The sequence below is a fragment of the Phyllostomus discolor genome, chromosome 3 (genome assembly GCF_004126475.2).
Source record: "Phyllostomus discolor isolate MPI-MPIP mPhyDis1 chromosome 3, mPhyDis1.pri.v3, whole genome shotgun sequence".
Lineage (NCBI taxonomy): Eukaryota > Metazoa > Chordata > Mammalia > Chiroptera > Phyllostomidae > Phyllostomus > Phyllostomus discolor.
In genome coordinates this window covers 205,687,424-205,700,987 of record NC_040905.2, presented here as the reverse complement: position 1 = coordinate 205,700,987, position 13,564 = coordinate 205,687,424, and the positions used below count along the sequence as shown (strand labels likewise).

General features: G+C 38.9%; 1 protein-coding gene and 1 long non-coding RNA gene across 9 annotated transcripts in view; both read left to right on the top strand.

Moving 5' to 3' along the window:
• DENND1A (DENN domain containing 1A) overlaps positions 1-13,564 on the top strand; it is a 490,983-nt gene that overhangs the window by 319,094 nt on the left and 158,325 nt on the right. The window lies entirely within an intron of this gene.
• Positions 3,949-13,376, top strand: LOC118499804. Its single transcript, XR_004902338.1, has 3 exons — positions 3,949-4,138; positions 6,377-6,379; positions 13,366-13,376. It is a non-coding gene; the product is annotated as an uncharacterized LOC118499804 (long non-coding RNA).

Here is a 13,564-nt window from a genome sequence, read left to right as displayed (position 1 = left end):
ATGCCTTTTAAATGATCAGTGAAGTGGTCTCAGAGAACCAAAGTCACTTGGGCATATCATTTTCCCTCTCTAAGCCTCAGTTTCCCATCTTAAAAAGGTAAGTACCAGGCCTATTATTAGGATTGCAGTGACAGATGACAGTAGTGTTCATCAGATGCTTGGCACAGTGCTCACATGTTGTCAGTGTTCAATAAATGATACCTGGATTTGTTTTTAATAAAATTGTTGCTAATAACTATAGCCAGGGTCAGAGAACAGTTAGTTCCCTAGCAGTCCTCAGCCTGGACGTAAAGCACCTCTTTGTTTGCAGGTTGGTTTGTGGTGAGGTTGAAAATGTCCTATAGCAGTGGTTTCCAGCATGGGTCCCTAAACTCATGAGAGACTCCAAAGAGAGTAATGGGGAGGGAATGTAGTCTATAAGGTACTTAATGTGTTTCGGTGGAATTCATAGTTTTCATTCTCTAAGGCTCTGTGAGCTCTGAGTCCTTGAGAGGAGGAATAATATCCTGTCATCCTTGTGTCCCCTGCATTTAGCACAGGACCAGGGACTTTTAGTCCATCAGCACATCCACAGATTGACCTCATAATAGGTTGACCTCACAATCTTTCCTTTTGCCAAAGCTACTTAGAGACTGCATCTGACAGACTCTGCGTCTTAGACATTTCTCAGAGCCTCTTTTCCGTCTCTCCTAAGTGCCACCTGGTCCAAGCTCTTCGTTCTTTCCTGCACCGTTACCAGCAGCCTCTGGACTGCTTCTTGCGACTCTAGCCCTTCTTCCTCATGCACCAATTGCCTTTTTAAAACATAAATTTAACTGTGTTTCCCTAATTTAGTTATAGCTATATTTAACTAGAGTTAACCAAATTTAAAGCCATTTCACCAATGAACATAATTTTTAAAAAAATTTCTAAAGACAAAGAGCCTTCTATAACTTCCCAGTACCTCTAGATTAAAGACAAGTTCCTTTCATTGGCTTTGGAATCAGAGAGACCTGTATTTATGAGGTCTGTCCAGAAAGTATCCATCCATGTAATATGGAAAAAGAAACATTTATTGGAGAAGATGCAAGATACAAGAAACATTGTACATAGGACAGTAACACCTCACTACCCCTCAAAGCAGGCACTTTGAAACCTCACACAGTTCTCACGATTGCCATCAGCTGCCCTGTCTTATTTTTCTGAATCTCATCGATAGTCTGAAATCTCCTTTTCAAAGGAGATTTCAGTTTTGGGAAAAGCTAGAAGTCGCAGAGTGCCAGATCTGGGCTGTAGCGGGGCTGAGTCACTTGGGTGATTTGATGTTTCTCAAAAAAGGTCTGCACGAAACATGGTGCATGAGTGGGTACATTGTTGTGATGAAGCTGCCAGTCACCAGTTGCCCATGGCTGCAGCCTTCTGAATCATCTGAATAGTTTCTACAGAGGAATGTTCAAGCTTAACGCAAAATTTGATGCAGATTCCTTGCTCTATTCACTTAGTCATTTTGAATGTAATGGCCACACAGTACACATGCTCATTCAGTGGCATCTATCACCCCCACTGACTAGTACAGTGAAGTTGTCATTGTTCGCACATGCACATTCCAGTCCACTCTCCTTGGCTGGCAGGTTACATTGATGTCGTGCAAACCGTTCTTGATACATACATTCTAGCTCTATCCATTGAGAGGGACTAAAAGCAATGAGCATACCTAGCACCCAGATCTTGGTTTTTAAGTATCAATAAAAGGAATTTTTATTGATAAAAATAAAAGGAATGTTCTGATTTCCTTAAAACATTGTTGTGAGTATTAAATGTAATGTATATAACATGTTAAACATGTCCTATGAGCTCTATAGATTGTAGTTAATGGTAATGAATTATGTATGCAAATGATGACTAGGATGGCATTCAAGGCCCTCCTTCATGATACGACCCACCTGTCTGTTTGTTTGTTTGTTTGTTTGTTTCTATAGCTTTAGCTCTTTCCTCACTGCTTCAGACCCTGTATTACAGGTGTTTGGAACTGTTAGTTTTTCTCCCAAGCTCACATGTTATTTTATAACTTCATACTTTACATACAGTTTCTTTTGTCCCAAATGTCCTGCCCCATCTGTCAATCTCTTACTCATTCTTGAAGATTTAATTCTAAATGTGAGGCTGTGAAAACCTTTCCTGACCTCTCCAAGTAGATTTGACCATGTCTTTCTCTGTGTCCCCAGAGCTCCTTATACTGCTTGTATAATTATACTTATCAACCAGCAGGATAATTTATTACACATTTCTGGCTTTCCCTTTTAATTATGAGTTCTTCAAGGGCAGGAATCAAGTTTTATTCATCTTTGTTTCCCAGGGATCTAGCAGCCACTGACTAGATAGATGGAAGGATGAAGGGAACATATGGATTGGGTTATTTTGGTAGATGAAATCTTGCAAAACATGGCATTCGTGCTGGAAATTTTATTAAAAGAGGCCTTTGTTCTGCTTCTAGCCATGATGGAATAATTGGAACTAGATTTCTGCCCCTGACATTAACAACTGAAACTCAGGACAAATATGAAAACAACTGTTTTCCCATATTGTACAACAAGCTGTACAGGAGTGTGATCCCCGAGAGAAAGGAGGCGAGTAAGGTGAGGCCTACAGTGCTGCCTCTCCCAACCCCAGCTTTCTGCCTTGAGGCGTTTTCTGGGCTTTGGCCCAGGAGGGGGCTCCCCAGCCAAGCACAACAACCTTGCCGAGTTGAGGTGTTAGAGACCTGAGTTTGAGAAAGAGGTAGGTTAAATTTGTGGGTCAGATTATCAAAGAGGAGGGAGCTACTCAGCAAAAGAGGTCCAGAAGTCAGAATTGGGTCCTCTTGACTAATCTGCTGGAGACCGATCTGCCCACCTGTGGTGTGGAGCTCACACAGACTAGGAACCCTTCCAGCTCTGACTAGCCAGAACAGGAAGATCTTGTTGGTCACCCAGGACAATCCTCAGAAACCCCCGGAGGCCAAGCCTTGCCAGTAGTCTAAATTAGCTCCAGTAGAGATTGTTTTAGCCCTGCCCTACCAAAGCTTAAAATCAAGCCTTGAGGCTCTCTGCTCCTCCTGTCAGACAGACAGCTGTGTCTTCCTATACAGTGCTGGCCTCAACCCTGAGACATGATGAAGATCATAATGAACAGATTTGGCTGTATTGGGCACCAGGTCACTCTGGCAAAGTGGATATTGTTGCCATCAGTGATCTTTTCGTTGACCTCAACTACATGGTCTGCGTGTTCCAGTATGATTCTACTCATGGCAAGTTCAAAGGCACAGTCAAAACTGAGAACGGGAAGCTTGTCATCAATGGAAAGTCTATCTCCATCTTCTACAAGAGAGATCCTGCCAATACCAAATGGGCTGATGCTGGTGCTGAATATATTGTATAGTCCACTAGTGTCTTCACTACAATGGAGAAGGCTAGGGCTCATTGATGGATGGAGCCAAGAGGGTCATCATCTCTGCCCCTTCTGCAGATGCCCCCACATTTGTGATGGCTGTGAACCCTGACAAGTATGACAACTCCATGAAGATTATCGGCAACACCTCCTGTGCCACCAACTGCTTGGCCTCCTGGCCAAGGTCATCCATGTCAACTTTGGCATTGTGGAGGGACTCATGACCACAGCCCATGCCATCAGTGCCACCCAGAAAACTGTGAGTGCATAGCCCCCCTGGGAAACTGTGGTGTGATGGTCAAGGGGCTGCCCAGAACTATCCCTGCTTCTACTGGCCCTGCCAAGGCTGTGGACAAGGTCATCCCTGAGCTGAATGGGAAATTCACTGGCATGGCCTTCCATGTCCCCACCCCTAATGTGTCAGTTGTGGATCTGACGTGCTGCCTGGAGAGAGCTGCCAGATACAGTGACATCAAGAAAGTAGTGAAGCAGGCATCAGAGGGCCCCATCAAGGGCATCCTGGGCTATATACTGAGAACCAGTTGTCTTATGTGACTTTAACGGTAACACCCACTCCTCTTCCTTGGACACTGAAGCTGGCATTGCCTTCAGTGACCACTTTGTCAAGCTCATTTCCTGGTATGACGATGAATTTGGCTACAACAACAGGGCGGTGAACCTTATGGTCCACATGGCCTCCAAGGAGTAAGAGCCCCCTGGACCACCAGCCCCAGTGACAGGAAGAGAGCCCTCAGCTGCTGGGGAGTCCTTGCCCCAGATTCTTCCCCCAACATATCCAGTTTCAATCCTAGACCTCCTGAAGAGGGGAGGGACTTAGGGAACCCTACCTTGTAACCCTACCTTGTCATACACTGTCAATGAAGTTCACTGAACCCAGCCAAAAAAAATCGAGCCTTGAGGAGCATAAGAGAGGGCTTCAGGAATGCTGGTAATGTGCTGATTTTTTTTCATCTTAGTGCCAGTTTTGTGGGCAAGAATTCCTGAAGCTGAACGCCAGTGATATTTGTACTTTCGTGTATGTTAAACATCAATAAAAACTTTTAAACAAAACTATTTCTTAAAAAAAAAGAAGCCTTAAAAGGATCAACCCGATATGCAAGAAATTCAACATCCTGTCAAAATAAACTTCAACCCTCTTTAAAAGAAGACAAAATCTAACACTCAACAACATAACATTCACAGTAACTAGCATCCTGTCAAAAAAGTACTAGACGTTGTAAATCAGAAAAATGTAACCCATAACCAAGAGGAAAATTAGTCAATGGAAGCAAATTCAGAAATGGCAGACATGATGAAATTATCAGACAAGAACCTTAAGAGAGTTATTATAAATAGTCATGAATTTAAAGGAAGACCTGAACTTAATGAGGAGAGAAACAGAAGATACAAAAAGAATGCAAGGGAACATCTATGGAAAAAAGTATAATACCTGGATTGATAATATCCACTGATTAAAAGGATGTTAGACACCCCATCTTAAAAGATCAATGAACTTGAAGACATACCAATAAAAACTACCCAGTATGAAGCAGAAAAAGGATCAAGACTAGAAAAGGTTAACAGACCCTTTAGGATGCATAGCACAATATCAAGGACTAACATCCATGTAATTTGAGTCCTAGGAGGAGAGGAAGGTGGGGAAAGACAGAAAAAATATGTAAAGAGAGATTATAACCAGTTTTTTTTCTATTGTGATGAAAACAATTAACTCCAAGTTCCAAGAAGCACAATGAACTTCAAGCATAATGGACCCAAACAAAACCACACAAAGGGTAGATCGTGAAATTACTCAATGCCAGTGATAAAAACAAAAAAGCTTACAACTCGCTAGGAAAAAAAAAAGACACATAAATGAAAGAAGTAATGGCAGAAGACTTACTGTAAGAAGCTACATAGCCAGAAGATAATGGATTGACATTTTTTAAATAATAAAGAAAAATTTTGTCAAACTAGAATTGTATATCCAGTGAAAATACTGTAATTGAAAAATAAATTTTTAAATGCATTTTTAAAAAGGAAGAAAAAAGGAAATAAGGAAGTATTATAAACAACTTTATGCCTATAATTTTTATAAATTAGATGAACAAATTCTTTAAAATACACAAATTACAAAAAGTGACTCAAGAAGAAATGGAAAATAGAAAAGTAGCACTATTTCTATTTTTAAAATTTGAATTTGTAATTAAAATTTTCACACAAAGAAAACTCCAGGCCCAGACAGCTTCACCAATTAATTATATCATTTATTTAAGGAAGAACTACTGCAGCGTACACTAACTTTTTGAGAAAATTGAGGGAAAGGGTATGCCACCCACTTTGTTTTATAAGGCCAGAATTAACCTGACATGAAAACCAAAGAATTTATAAGAAAAGAAAACCACAGACGGATATACCGTATAAATACAGATATAAAAATCTTTAACAAAATATTAGCAAATTGAATTTAGCAATATGTAAAAAGGATAATACACCATGATCAATTTAGGTTGATATCATGATTAATATAGGTTGGCTAAATATTTGAAAATCAATCAGTGTGATTTGCCATATCAATAGACCAAGGTAAACTATATCAAAACATACACCAAAAAAAACAATTTTAGGAAAAATTCAACACCTGTTCATAATAAAAGCTCTTAGCAGACCAGGTATCCTCATTGTGATAAAGAGCACCTAGGAAGAACTTAGAGCCAACATCACACTTAAATGGTGAAAGACTTAATGCTTTCCCCATGTGAACGAGAACAAAAAAGGATGTCTTGTTCTTCCCATTTCTATTCAGCATTTTACTGGAGGTTCTAACCAGCTCACTAAGACAAGAAAAAGAAATTAAAAGTCCTAAAGATCAGGAAAAAGGAAGAAAAGTTGTCTTTATTTGGACAATATAATTGGTTATATGGAAAATCCTAAGCAGGCTCATAAATGAATTTAGCAAATGTGCAGAATAAAGGCAGTGTATAAAAACCAAATGTATTTTTATATACTAGTAATGAGCAACTGAAAATGAAATTTTTAAGTATCATTTAAAATAGCACACAAAACAAAATAATTGAGAATAAATTTACCAAAATATGTGCAAGATTTGTACACTGAAAACTATAAAACATTTCTTTAAAAAAATGTAAAGACCTAAACAAATAGAGAGATATTTCATGTTTTGGATTAGAAGACTCAGTATTTTTAAGATGTTAATTTTCCTAAATCTATAAATTCACTATAATCCCAACCCAAATTCCAGATGATTTTATAAGGGGGTAAGGGGAACTTGATGAGCTGATTTTTTTTGTTTTATAGTTTGTAAAAATTTTGTTGTTTTTCATATTTCTTTTTAAATTACAAAACAAAGTTTGATGAGCTGATTTTAAAATATCTATGAATATGTGAAAGATCTAGAATAGCAAAAACAATGTTGAAACAGAACAAGGGTGCAAGACTTATGTTACCTGCTTTCAAGACTTACTATAAAGTTCTAGTAAATGTTGATAGACAGTATTGATAGATATACAGTACAATAGAACAGAATAAACAGTTCAGAATTAAATCCACACATAAATGGTTAGTTGATTTTCAACAAATAGCCAAAGTAATTCAATAGAAAAAGATAGTTTTTTCCCCCAGCAAATGCTACTGGAACAATTGGATATCCATATGGCACAAAATGAACCTTGACTTTTACCTCATTCAAATATTGGTTTACAGTGGATTATAGATTTAAACATAGAAGCAAAAAGTAGAAAATGAACAGAAGAAAATTTAGGAGATAATCTTCATGGAGTAAGAAAGAGATTCTTAGATAAGACACAAAAAGCATACACCATAAAAGAAGAAGAAATCAAACCTCATAAAAGGTAAAATCTTATCCTCTTCAAAAGACACCATTACAAAAATGAGGAGACAAGCCATAGAGAGAAAATATTTCAATATTTATATCTGCAAAAGGACTTTTCTCCAGAATATGTAAAGAACCCATAAACTCAGTGAGAAGACAGCCAACTGAAAGAGTATGCAAAAGACTTGAAGAGAAGCTCAACAATAAAAGATAGTCAACTGACCAATAAGTACATGGAAAGATGCTTCGTGAGGGTACAAATTAATTACACTGAGAGTTCCACTATGTACCCACTAGTATGGCTAAAATAGTAAGATTATGCACTTCTTATAAATGTATGTGTTAGAAATATGTTTACTATAAGACCAAGCAGTCTCACTCCTACATGTTCACTCAAGAAAAGGAAAACATATACACAAACACATGTATGTGAATGTTTTTGGCAGCTTTTTTCATAATCACCCAAAACCGGGAACAATCCTAATGTCCTTCACCTGCTGAATGCATAAACCAACAGTAGTATGCCCCTAAAATGGAACATTGCTTGTCAGTTTAAAGAAACTAACCATCGATCTGTCCCATAAAAAGAATGAATGTCACATCATGCTAAGTGAAAGAATCCATTTATATGACATTCTGGAATAGGGGGAAACTAGAGAGACAGAAGCCAGATGAGTGTTCAGCGCTTGCAGTGATGCTTTCAAAATTCATAGAACTCATCACTAAAAGTAGTAAATTTTATTATAAGCAAATCATACATATAGTATATCAATAACCTGATTTTCAAAGTTTTTGAAAGACTGGCAATACCAAGTGGGCAAGGACGTGGCACAAGTGACCTGGAACTCTCTTCACTGGTTCTGGGAGCATAAAATGGTAAAATCACTTTGGAATACAGTTTGGCAGTTTCCTATGAAATTAAACATACACCTACCATATAACCCAGTAATCCCACTCCTAGGTATTTACACGAGAGAAATGGAAAAAACACCTCCCAGATGTTTGTACATCAGTTTGTAGCAGCTTAATATGTTATGCTGAGCAAAAGAAGCCAGACATGAGAATATGCTATTTAATTTTATTTACATAAAATTCTAGAAGAGAGAGAGCCAGCGTGATAGTGGATGAAAGTAGATGAGTGGGTGCCTTGGGGTAGGATGCAGAGGGCAGAAGCTGTAAAGGGCAGCAAGGAACATTTTGGAGTAAAGGAAGTGCTCTGTTGTTTTTTTTTTTTATTGTAGTGGTTGTTACACAAATGTATACAGTAGTCAACTCACCAAACTTTACTTTTTAAATGTGTGCGTTCTTTTGTATATAAGGTATGACTGAATAAAGTTAAGTTAAAAAAAAAGAAGCCTTAGAAATGAATTTTGAAAGGAAGTACCAATATTGAATAGCTTTCAGAACTCTGCTGATTTTCGTATGACATATAAACACGGGGAAAGGAGTAACTTTGCAGGAAGGATGGCTCTGGCTTTCTAACCAGGTACCTAGACAGTTTAGTCTTAAATTTCATAATCTTATCTCAGCTTTTTCTAACGTCACAAAAAAACTGAGGGTTGCAGGGTTAACTCTGTTGTACTTCGATGAGATCCATGAAACTTGCTAATGTATTGTCTTCACTGACAATATTGTGTTGTTCCATGCTGTGGATTTTGGAGGAGGAATGTTGCAAGAATAGGTTGTCTTTTATTGATCTAGAGGCCTGTTTGCAGACTTCATGTGTATCTCAAGCCCATGCGGATGCTGAGAACAAAAATATAATGTCCCCTCTCTCCGCAGCCATTTAACCAAGCAATCTTCTTCTATCCACCACCCCCTCCCCCGCTACTGCCTAATATTTGAAGAACATCTCTTGTTCCTTTGTGTTAAGTATAAGCCAATGGACAGTTAGTAGCTCTTTTAAAAAGCTTTGGAAAAGGGAGTTTCAAATCTCCCAGGCTTCCGGTGGTGTGGACATACCATACCTTATGACTGAGGAGCAAGATTTCCCAGGGCTCCGTGGGGCCCTTTCTAATAGTCTTCGGCCTGAAATTTGCAGGGTTTTGAGTATGCACCTATACATGGAAGCCTTTTCCATCTGCATACTCTTTCTTCTGCTGTTTACCTCATACTTTCTATAGCCTGACTGGTGTTCTTTTTAAACACATCTCCTCTATGTGATGATACATGTAATAGGACATAAAATATATTCCATTTTGACCCGATAATTCTACTCATAAGCTTTTTTCTGGCAAATACTTTTAGATGAAGAAAGTCACCTAACCAAATAGCATTCTTTTCTATTCACCAAAGTCGGAGGTAACCTTAATACCCAAAATTAGGGGGAGTGATCAAGATAATCTCTCCCACTGCTGTTCAGCGGAGAGTACTCTGTAGCCATTCAAAATGATGGTTATGGAGAATGTGAGCAACACGGGGAATGCCAAGGCGAAGGATACAATTTAGTGGGAAAAGAAGAATATTAAATGATATATCTATTATGACCATAATGAAGAAAAAGAACCAGATACATAGAAGTAAAAGATTTTTAAAAGAACATCCAAGTTAGCAACAGTGGTGTATCAGGATGATAAAGTTATGAGTTAACATTTTTTCTTTTATTTCCCAAATTTTCTGATATGATTTATTACTAGTTTTATGATGGAAAAAAAATCATCTTTCCTCCCCTCCTCTGAAATGCTTGAATGCCTTTTCTTTTTGGCTTTATAGTTTGTATGTTTTCAGGACCATAGTTTCTCTTCCTCCATATTCTTTGGTTAAAAAGAGCATAAATAACTTAATGATACATTTTAAACTCAACTTAAATTTCTTGTTCTTCCTTGGTGAAATTTTTAAGGGATATCTGAGAGGTTTCAAAACACATGAAGAGAAAAACCACATTGAGCGCTGTTCATTGATGTGAGGACGGGAAGAAAGCTGCCGTTCACAGAGCACCCACGGTGCACCAGGCCCAGGGAGTCAGCAGTCCTCCTGTGTGGCAGCCAGACTTTCTCACAAGCTGGCTGCTGACCACAGGCAGCCTCGGCTTCATCTCTCTACTATTCATACCCTGTTTCCCAGCCACGTGGAGGAGGAGTCACTGCTAAAGGCCTTATGCTCTTTCCCATCTCCATGCTTCTTTCCATGCTGTTCCCTCCGGGTAACATACCCTTCCTTCTTCTCTGCCTGGGAAAACCTATTTGTTCTATAGGGCACTCCTCAAATGTCACTTCTTTGATGCTGCTGTAGTTTGACACACCCTCCTCTAGGTTTCCAGAACCATTTCCCTATACCACTTTTATACCATTTACTGTAACATGATGTTTATTTACCTCTTTCCCCTCCTAAACATTTTGTGAACACAGCCCTGGCACAGCGCAGGGCTCATAGGTACATTCAGTGAATGTCTGTGAAATAATGAATGCATGAATGAAATGAGCTAAGGGTGCAGTCTAGTTCGAACACTAGCACTTGGAAAACTCATGTATTTATCCAGTCATTTATTTATTCAGCATTTAACTCTACTTTATACAACTTTCTGGAAAAGTAAGATCTCTGAAGATCAGAGTTCTCTTTTTGACGAGACAGAGGAGAAATTCAGTGTACATTACAGGCACGATTTACTGGTAGATTGAGTGTCAATCATTTTGACTTTTTGGCCATGATTACCAAATACCACTGGGATTTTACTATACAACTTAGAAATGGCTTTCTTCAAATTGCAAGTAGTCACCCATTAGTGAAACCATAAAATCAATTTAGTGGGTCACAACAAGCATTTCTAAAATGGAGTTAAATAGAACATAGCAGAGTGTATCACATATAATATGGGTAAGATTCAATTTATAAAACTGCATAATATATATACCGGTTTACAAAATATAATACATTCATTACTCTGCATCATAATAAAAAAGTGAAAAACCATTAATATGTTGTGAACATGTCAATCATTAAAATTCATACCCCTTAATGTATGTATGAACTACCATTCCACTGTATGAATGTATACCATAATATATTCAATTGGTCCTGTCCTTCTAATTTCAAATTTTGTATTGGACGTATTTGTATTTAAATCTCTACATCATTTAATGGAATTTCATGCATTTCCACATGTAGAATTTCTGAATCATGGGTACATAAAAATTTAAGGCTTCTGATATATACTTTTAAATTCCACTACTTTCCTCAAAAGATCATACCAGTTTTCACTTTTATCAATAATATGAAAGTTAGCACCTATTTATGAAAATTAAAAAAACATTTATATAATATTAATTTTTTCATTGAAATGCATGTGTAGCTATGTTGATCTCCTGTGTTAGGGGCCAGCAAGTCATTTGACCCTGTCCTCCTCTCCTGTGCTGTGAAACTGGAGCCTTGGCAGTGGCTTCCTAATTGCATGCCGTGTCTTCAGTCTCATCTAATGACAATCAGTTTTCCAGTCTTTGTACAATCAAGTCTTCCTTGACCCTCCCTCAGTAGTTAATTGCTCTGTCCTTTGTGTTCTCAAAGCACATGGCACATCCTTCTGTGGCAGCACTGGTCATGTTACAGTGGAATTGTCTGTTTGTGTCCTCTCTTCAAACCCCTCTAGGCCGGGGACCGAAAGCTGTTCCTTCTTTATGTTTGTATCAGCCTCAGAGTTTGGAATATAGCATGCACTCAACAAATGTTTACTGAGTGAATGACAGTGTCCTGTTTAATCGTAACTGTAGGACTAGTCAAATTACGTTAAAATTGGGCTATACCACGTAGCTGACTATCTTCGGGAGTCCAGAGGCAACACTGGTTCAAAAGGGCACAGATGCAAATAAGCCCAGAGTCTGCTTGCTGCCTCTCTTCAGCAGTACCCCTAGACTCTGGAGAGGCTGCTGCAGGCCTCCTAGGAGCTGGTGTGCTAGTCTTGTGAGTCAGCAGTGCATTTGGTCTCAGAAGCAAAGGACTCAGTCTTCCAGGGCAGACTTCATGGGCCGTCTGGCTTAGCAATCTGCCCTTCTGAAAAAAGTCTAACTAGTAGTAAACTTTCGGAGCAGGGGAAACAGCTATTCTTGAAACCCCAATAGAAAGAAAAAATGCTGACTGGGGAGATGGGCAGGCCCTGATTATATTGAATATCTTAAAGAATATAAATCTTCATGTGTATAGGCCTTGTAGTCTCAGAACTCCCTCTGGCACGTGAAAGCATATATTGTATTTACTGACAGAATGTGTATTTGTTCAATAGGGATTTCCTATGGGGAGTTGTTATGTTCTGAGTATTTAATATACAACATGGTGACTGTAGTTAATAATACAAAAAAGATAACTATGTGAAGTGATGGACATGTTAATTAAATGAATTGTGGTGATTACTTCATAACATCTATATCAAGTCATCCTATTGTATACTTTAAATATACACAGTTTTGTCGATTATACTTCAGTAAAGCTGGGGGAAAACACAACAAAAAAACTCAGGCATTTCCTGAGCACCTACTTACATTGGGTAAAATGCACACAGAGTTGATTAAGACATGGACCTTATTCTCAGTGAGCCTTTAATGGCTCCTTGTTTTCTTCTCTGGGTGAAATTCAAGCTCCAGAATACGGTCCTTTATGATCCAGTCTCTGCCTCCCTCTCCTGGCACATCTCTTGCTGCTCTCCTGCCCACTTACCCTTCACGCCAGCAGCTTAGCCTCCATCCACAAGAGCCCTTGACACTTCTGGTTCAGTATCCCAAACATGCAGATCTTTAGCCAGTTCAGGAATGGAGATTACTTTCCAGCCAGTTTTTTTGGATGTGGGCTCAGTGCAACATGGAGATGTGTAGGAAACAGCCGCTGTTCCTAGAAGAGGAGAGGTGAACATACGGGGAGGCAGGAATGGAATGACTGGAGGCTGGAGGTATGAACAAAACTGGATGTGTTTGGACAGGAATTAATTGTTTAGTCCGGCTGGAACATAGGGTGGGTAGCTGGAAGGGACAGAAGGTGAGACCAAGGAAGTGGACAGGAGAGACCAAATCAGGAATGGCTTTCTGTCATAAACAAGTGTGGACTTCATATTTTGGGCAGCGAGGAGTCAACAAAGATTATTAAGCCAGGGAATAACATGGTAAGATCTGCACTACACCAAGTCTCAGGCTGAGGGTTTAATGTTGGATCCATCTCCTGTTGCCCCTCTGATTCTGAGGATCTGATCAAAGCTTCCCCCCACCCCAAACTACTGCTATTGGACTTGGAAGTTGGGGAACAATTTACTGAAGAGAATTCTTACCACTCTCACCTATCACCCGTATCCAGTCTCATCCCTCAGCCTTTTAAAGGACTGTCTGTAGGTCT